Source organism: Choloepus didactylus, chromosome 9 (genome assembly GCF_015220235.1).
Source record: "Choloepus didactylus isolate mChoDid1 chromosome 9, mChoDid1.pri, whole genome shotgun sequence".
NCBI lineage: Eukaryota > Metazoa > Chordata > Mammalia > Pilosa > Megalonychidae > Choloepus > Choloepus didactylus.
In genome coordinates, this window is record NC_051315.1 from 99,086,359 (window position 1) to 99,092,358 (window position 6,000).

Sequence of the window (6,000 nt, forward strand, 5' to 3'; positions counted from 1 at the left end):
CTGCTGACAGTCATGAAGATAATCTCTAAGTTTTCTTCTAGACACTTTGTTGTTTGAACTCTCATATTGATATCTGTGGTTCATCTGAAATTGATTTTTGTTTTATGGTGTGAGATGGAGGTAAAAGTTCATTTTTTCCCTAATGGACATCCAAATGACTAAAAACCATTTATTGAAAAGGCAGCCCCAACCTCATTGCACTGCAGTTTAACCTTTGTCATAAAAGAGATGACTGAATATGTGTGAGTTTGATTCTGGATTCTCTGTTGTTTCCTTATTGTATTTAGCTGCTCTTTCATTGCCTTCAGTCTGTCATAATTACCATGGCTCTTACAGTAAGTTCTGATATATGGTAGTAAAGTTTTCCGGCTTTGGTCTCCTTTCAGATTGTCTTAGCTATTCTTTGTCCTTTCTGTTTTCATGTACATTTTAGAATCAGCTTGAAATTTTCATGATAGTCCTCTGGGATATTGCTCAGGATTGGAATGGGCTCTGTAATCAATTTGATGAGAACTGACATCTTTGGGGAGAATTTGAGTCTTCCAGTTAACTATCCTGGTATATTCCTCCATTTATGTAAGTCTTCTATTTCCCTTAATAATGTTTTGTAGTGTTTAATATAGAGGCCTTACACATTTTTTATTAAATTTCTTGCTAGGAATTTGATAATTTTTGATGATGTATATGGCATTACTTTTAAAATTTCATTTTCTATTATTATTGCTGGTTCATGGAAATATAATATAAATATAATAGATTCCTTTAAACTTTTTATTTTGAAGTAATTTCAAACTTACAAAAAACTCACTGTAATTTTACAAATAGCTCCTATATACCTGTTCTAGTTTGCTAATGCTGCCAGAATGCAAAACACGTGAAATGAATTGGCTTTTATAAAGGGGGTTTATTTGGGTACACAGTTACAGTCTTAAGGTCATAAAGTGTCCAAGGTAACACATCAACAATGGGGTACCTTCACTGGGGGATAGCCAATGGTGTCCGGAAAACCTCTGTTAGCTGGGAAGATATGTGGCTGGCGTCTGCTCCAAAGTTCTGGTTTCAAAATGGCTTTCTCCCAGGACATTCCTCTCTAGGCTGCAGTTCCTCAAAAATGTCACTATTAGTTGCTCTTGGGGTGTTTGTCCTCTCTTAGCTTTTCTGGAGCAAGAGTCTGCTTTCAATGGCCATCTTCAAACTGTCTCTCATCTGCAGCTACTCTCTCAGCTTCTGTACATTCTTCAAAGTGTCCCTCTTGGCTGTAGCAAGCTCACTCCTTCTGTCTGAGCTTATATAGTGCTCCAGCAGACTAAACAAGGCCCAGGCTAAATGGGTGGGGCCACACCTCCATAGAAACAACGTAATCCAAGTGTTCCAACTTAATCCCCACTACCATGTCTGCCCCCACAAGATTGCATCAAAGAGCATGGCTTTTTCTGGGGGACACAATACACACAAACTGGCACAATTCCCTTCACCCAGATTGCCCTCTAGTCAGCAGTTTTGGACTATTTGAAAATAAGGTACAGACATGATGTTCCAGTACTCCTTCTGACTTTAATGAATATTTCATAAGAACAAGGACACTCACAGTACATACCACCAAAATTAAGAAATTGACATTGATCCAATATAACCATCTACTCCCCAGGCCTCATTCAGATTTTATACATTGTCCCCTATCTTCTGTAGGCCCAGAGATGTTCATGCTCTGATAAGATGTGAGTTCCAGAGGCCTGTTTGATTGATGCTTGGGTTTTCTAACTCATCAGGAGCTTATTCATTCATTTAACACTAACTCAGGAGCTTATTCATTCATTTAACAAATATTAACATTACATCTATTTGCCTAGCCCCCTGATAGGGGCCAGGAACCCAAAGCATCAATCAACTAGGCCTCTAAGAACTCACATTAGTTGACTGATGAGGGAGAGGGAATTTCAGTAGTGGTAAGTCAGTGATTTACAACACAACTCTTTCAAAAGTTCATTAATAAAACTATATGGATAGCTCTCATGGGATACTGCTATTTGGTATTGAAAAATTCCTCAACTTTTTGCACTGAGAGCCATTGCAAGGCATTTCTATATATTATCTGGAAGGAAAGTTTGTTTTCCTGTGTTTGTGTTTTTATGTTAGTTTGATGCATTGAAGTGAAGTGTTATTTGGACTCACTTTCCATCTTATCAAGCATGAAAATGACTTCCTGAGGTCAAGTTAGTATATTCATCAAATATTTCCTTTTTTTTTTTCCAGTCTCTCTAGATTTATTTATATTTACATTATATACAAATGAATCATAAAGTATGCAATACTTTGTGCCTGGTTTCTTTAACTTAGTGTGCCAGTTTGAATGTATTATGTCCCCCCAAACGCCATTATCTTTGATGCAGTCTTGTGTGGGCAGATGTATTAGTGTTGATTAGATCCTAATTCTTTGAATGTTTCCATGGAGATGCAACCCACCCAACTATAGGTGATAACTGATTAAATAATTTCCATGGAGGTGGGGCCCCACCCATTCAGTGTGGGCCTTGATTAGTTTACTAGAGCACTGCATAAGCTCAGACAGAAGGAGCAAGTTTGCTACAGCCAAGAGGGGCACTTTGAAGAACACACAGGAGCTGATAAAGGAGCTACAGCTTACAGAGTGACATTTTGGAGACAGCCTTTGAAAGCAGACTTTTCCTCCAGAAAAGCTAAGAGAGGACAAACCCCCAAGAGCAACTAATAGTGACATTTTTGAGGAGCTGCAGCCTAGAGAGGAATGTCCTGGGAGAAAGCCATTTTGAAACCAAAACTCTGGAGCAGTCATCAGCCATGTGCCTTCCCAACTAACAGAGGTTTTTTGGATGCTGTTAGCCATCCTCCAGTGAAGGTACCTGATTGTTGATGACTTACCTTGAACACTTTATGGCCTTAAAACTGTAACTTTGTAACCAAATAAACCCCCTTTATAAAAGCTGATCCATTTCTGGTGTTTTGCAAAAAGTCAGCATTAGCCAACCAGAACACTTAGCGTAATGTGTTTTTTTTAGAAAAAAAAATTATTATTTTCATTTTATTAGAGAAGTTGTAGGTTTACAAAAAAGTCATGTAAAAAATACAATGTTCCCATATATACCCCCCATCACTGACACTTTGCATTAGTGTGGTGTCTTTGTTACAACTGAAATAATATTGAAATATTAGTGTTGACTGTAGTCCATAGTTTACATTAGATGTATTTTTCCCCATATACTACCCTATTATTAACAACTTGTAATAGTGTTACATTTGTTATAATTCATGAAAGAATATTTTTGTATTTGTACTATTAACTAGTCCAACATCCACAACAGGGTTCACTGTATTATACAGTCCCATGTTTTATCTTCTAACTTTCCTTCTAGTAACATACACAACCCAAAACTTCCCTTTTCAATCACATTCACAAATATAATTTAGTGCTATTAATTACACTCACAATAATGTGGTACCATCCCTATTATCCCTTTCCAAACATTTACAATCAACCTAATTAGAAATTCTGCACAAAATTAAGCATCAGCTTCCCATTCTCTACCCCCATTCTATCCCCTGGTAGCCTATATTCTAGATTCTGATCTACGAGTTGCTTATTATAATTAGTTTGTATCAGTGAGGTCATAATGTTTGTCCTTTTGTATCTGGCTTACTTCACTCAACATAATGTCTTCAAGTTTTATCCATGTTGTCATTTGCATCAGGCCTTCATTACTTGTACAACTAAATAATATTCCATTATATATATACAATATCGCATTCTTTTGGCAGTTGTGAATAATGCCGCTATGAACACCAATGTGCAAATGTCTGTTCACATCCCTGGTTTCAGCTCTTCTGGGTATTTACATAGTAGTGGGATTACCAGATCCTGTGGTAATTCTACACTTAGCTTCCTGAGGAACTGCCAAACTGTCTTCCACAGCAGCTGTACCATTTTACATTCCACCAGCAGTTCCTATTTCTCTGCTTCCTCTCCAACACTTTTAAGTTTTCTGTTTTATTAGTAGTGGCCATTTCAGTAGGTGTGAAGTGATACCTCATTTTGGTTTTGATTTGCATTTCCCTAATAGCTAGTGATGTTGAGCTTTTTTTTTTTCATGTGCTTTTTAGCCATTTGTAATACCTCTTTGGAGGGATGTCTGTTCAAGTCTTTTGCCCATTTTTAAATTGGCTTGTTTGACTTTTTGTTGAGCTTTAGGATTTCTTTATATGTTCTGGATATTAAACCCTTTTTGGATATGTGGTTTCCAAATATTTTCCCCCATTGAGTAGGTCACCTTTTCACTTTCTTGACAAAGTCCTTTGAAGCACTAAAGTTTTTAATTTTGAGAAGATCCTATGTATTTTTTCTTTCATTGCTTGAGCTTTGGGTGTAAAGTCCAAGAAACCATTGCCTACCACATGATCTTCAAGATGTTTCCCTACATTTTCTTCTAGGAGTTTTATGGTCCTGGTTCTTACATTTAGGTCTTTGATCCATTTGGAGTTATTTTTTGTATAAAATGTGAGATAGGGGTCATCTTTCATTCTTTTGCATATGGATATCCAGTTCTCCCAGCACCATTTGTTAAAGAGACTATCCTGTCCCAGTTGAGTGCCCTTGGCAGCCTTCTCAAATTGTCAATTGGCTATAAATGTGGACATCTAGTTCTGAACTCTCAACTTGATTCCATTGATCAATATATAATCTTTAGACCAGTACCATAGTTTTGACCACCATAGCTTTGTGATATGCTTTCAAGTCAGGAAGTGTGAGTCCCCCAACTTCGTTTTTCTCTTTCAAGATGTTTTTGGCTATTTGGGGCCTCTTACCCTTCCAAATAAATTTGATAATTGGCTTTTCCATTCTGCAAAGTAAGCTGTTGGAATTTTGATTGGTATTACATTAAATCTGTAGATCAATTTGGGTAGAATTGACATCTTAATGACATTTAGCCTTCCAATCCATGAACTGCCATATCCTTGCATTTATTGAGGTCTTTGATTTCTTTTAGCAATATTTTGTAGTTTTCTGTGTACAAGTCCTTTACATCATTGGTTAAATTTATTCCTACATATTTGATTCTTTTAGTTGCTACTGTAAATGGAATTTTTTTCTTGATTTCCTCCTCAGATTGCTCATTACTAATGTATAGGAACACTGCTGATTTTTGCATGTTGATCTTGTTTCCTACCGCTTTGCTGAACTTGTTAGCTCTAGTAGCTTTACTGTAGATTTTTCAGGACTTACTATACATAGGATAATGTTATCTGCAAATAGTGAAAATTTTACTTCTTCCTTCCCAATTTTGATGCCTTTTATTTCTTTTTCTTGCCTAATTGCTTTAGCTAGAACTTCTAGCACAATATCAGTTGGTGACAGTGGGCATCCTTGTCTTATTACTGATCTTAGAGGGAAAGCTTTCAGTCTTACACCATTGAGTACAGTCTTACCTGTGGGTTTTTCATATATGCCCTTTATCATGTTGAGGAAATTTCATTCTATTCCTATCTTTCAAAGTGTTTTCATTAAGAAAGGATGCTGGACTTTTTCAAATGCCTTTTTTGTGTCAATTGAGATGATCATGTGCTTTTCCCCTTAGATTTGTCAGTGTGGTGTATTACATTAATTGATTTTCTTGTGTTGAGCCACCCTTGCATACCTGGAATAAAACTCAGTTATGGTGTATAATTTTTTTAATGTGCTGTTCGGTTTGATTTGCAAGTGTTTTGTTGAAGATTTTTGTATGTATATTCACTAGAATATAATTTTCTTTTCTTGTTATATCTTTATCTGGCTTTGGTATTAGGGTGATGTTGGCTTCATAGAATAAGTTAGGTAGTGTCGCCTCTTCTTCAATTTTTGGGAAGAGTTTGAGCAGGATTTTTGTTAATTATTCTTGGAATTATTAGTAGAATTCACCTGTGTGAATCCATCGGTCCTGTGCTTTTCTTTGTTGGGAAGTTTTTGATTATCTTGATGAGTTTACTCTGAAG